This window comes from Mirounga leonina, unplaced genomic scaffold (assembly GCF_011800145.1).
Source record: "Mirounga leonina isolate KUSES-001 unplaced genomic scaffold, KU_Mleo_1.0 Mir_357, whole genome shotgun sequence".
NCBI classification, from domain to species: domain Eukaryota; kingdom Metazoa; phylum Chordata; class Mammalia; order Carnivora; family Phocidae; genus Mirounga; species Mirounga leonina.
This window is the reverse complement of record NW_023270702.1, coordinates 10,159,562-10,161,740: the sequence shown is the minus strand read 5'-3', so window position 1 is coordinate 10,161,740 and position 2,179 is coordinate 10,159,562. Positions and strand designations below refer to the sequence as shown.

The 2,179-nt window shown below is 40.5% G+C and overlaps 1 pseudogene; it reads right to left on the bottom strand.

Moving 5' to 3' along the window:
- Positions 1-1,270: 1,270 nt before the first annotated feature.
- LOC118027148 lies at positions 1,271-1,352 on the bottom strand (annotated as a pseudogene).
- Positions 1,353-2,179: the final 827 nt, after the last annotated feature.

Genomic DNA, 2,179 nt, shown 5'->3' with positions numbered 1-2,179 from the left:
CACACAGGCAAATTTATCACAGTCTAATGGAGGTGGTGGTTGAGTATACTGGGGTACTTTTCATAATGTGGTCATTTGGGAATCCAGCCCCCTTTCAGTTTGATGCTTCACCACCCAACAGGGCCTTGGCAGCCTACTGGACCCTCTGCATATTAGGGAAAAGAGCCCACATTCTTTCCTATGGGTGGAGGTACCTGCAGGCTGAGGAGTTACATGTCATGTTTGCACACACGGCTATGACTAAATTTAAAAGAAGCTCAGAAATGTAGTCTGGCTGCATCCCTATGAAGAAAGGAAAATAAGTTTGTTGAGCATCTACTTATCGCTCGCTGCTGAACACATAGATTCTATCTCCTATTTCATCAGAAGTCTCTAATATATATTCTTTCCAAAATGTACTTATCAGATAAATACATAGGAGAACATAGTTCAATTTCTGATTTCTGCGTGTAATTTATCCTTTAGGATATACATGCAAACTCTATGATCGCCAACATGTTAGTGAAAACTTAGTGTAAAGCCTAATAAGTATTTCCTTCATTTAATTGGGAAAGAGGAATCTAATTTTAATTTTTAAAAATTTTTTAAAAAGATTTCATTTATTTGAGAGAGAAAGAGAGAGCGAGAGAGAGCACAAGCAGGGGGAGAGGGATAAGCAGGCTCCCCGCCGAGCTGGGATCCTAACGTGGTGCTCCATCCCAGGACCTCAGAATCATGACCTGAACTGAAGGTAGTTGCTTAACTGACTGAGCCACTCAGGCACCCTTCTAATTTTAATTTTTAATCACATGAATATAATTTCCCCATCTATAAAATAGAGGTGGTTCTTGGTGCCCTTCTACTTGTAGGACCTTTTTGAAAAATGTTAAAAGAATTTTCCATTTAGGGTATTCTCTTAATATCTTGGTGGAAAGTCACCATGGAAATTTTTTTTTTTTAAGATTTTTTTATTTATTTGCAAGAGAGAGAATGAGAGACAGAGAGCATGAGAGGGAAGAGGGTCAGAGGGAGACGCAGACTCTCCGCTGAGCAGGGAGCCCGATGTGGGACTCGATCCTGGGACTCCAGGATCATGACCCGAGCCGAAGGCAGTCGCTTAACCAACTGAGCCACCCAGGCGCCCCAGTACTATAATTTTTTTAAAGATTTTATTTATTTGAGAGAGAGAGAGCATGCACACGAGTGGGGGGGGGCAGAGTGAGTGGGAGAAGCAGACTCCCCACCAAGTAGTGAGCCTGCGGTGGGTGGGGCTCGATCCCAGGACCTGGCGATCATGTCATCCTTGCGCAGGGGCCATGCTAATCTTCTCTGTATCGTTCCAATTTTAGTATATGTGCTGCCGAAGCGAGCACAGGACCTGGCGATCATGACCTGAGCTGAAGGCAGACGCTTAACCCACTGAGCCACCCGGGCACCCCTCAAGTACTGTAATTTAAAATTCTTTTTCTGGATAACTGGACTTGATTAACTGTATCTTGTTGAGAAGTTCATTCTGCAAACACTAACGCTCATTCTATAAAACCCATGTCCATGCATTCCTGGCTATAGACATTTTGTGTTAGGTAAACCAAAGTTAGCAATCTGTTCATATGAACAACTTTTTAAATGACATACTTTTCTTGTACATGAAGAACAGTGTTCCATTTAGTGCCAATATCACTCCTTGACAGTACGTTGGATGTTTAGATAGGCAATAACCCTTTTATTTATTTATTTTTTCACTTGTCAGTTCTCAAATTGTTCTAAGAAAGCAAGTCCAGTGACAGAGGAGAACAAATATGTGAAAAATCTGTCCTACTCTCTATAGAGGTGGGTTCTGGAGGCGGAGCCAGATGCGGTTGGCTGCATATAAGTATTTTCAAGTTTTTCATTAAAGTTTATATACATTTTGTATTATAGCCAATACTATATTTTAAGTTCAAAAATTATTCTCCTTTCAAAACTGTCAAGTTAAATTTATGCTTAAGGACATACTATTTTTATTCCTGTGACTATGCTTTGTATTTCTCACCCAGGTTGGGGAATAAAGTAGTGAAAATGCATTACAAATATCAGTGTTCTCTCCCTGTCTTGGGGAAAAGATAGTAAAAATCTCTGACTTCTCACTTCAAATTTTGTGTAGCTACCATTTATTTGCTGTGCCAGTAGAATTTTGTATGTATGCAGTGACTGATAGCAG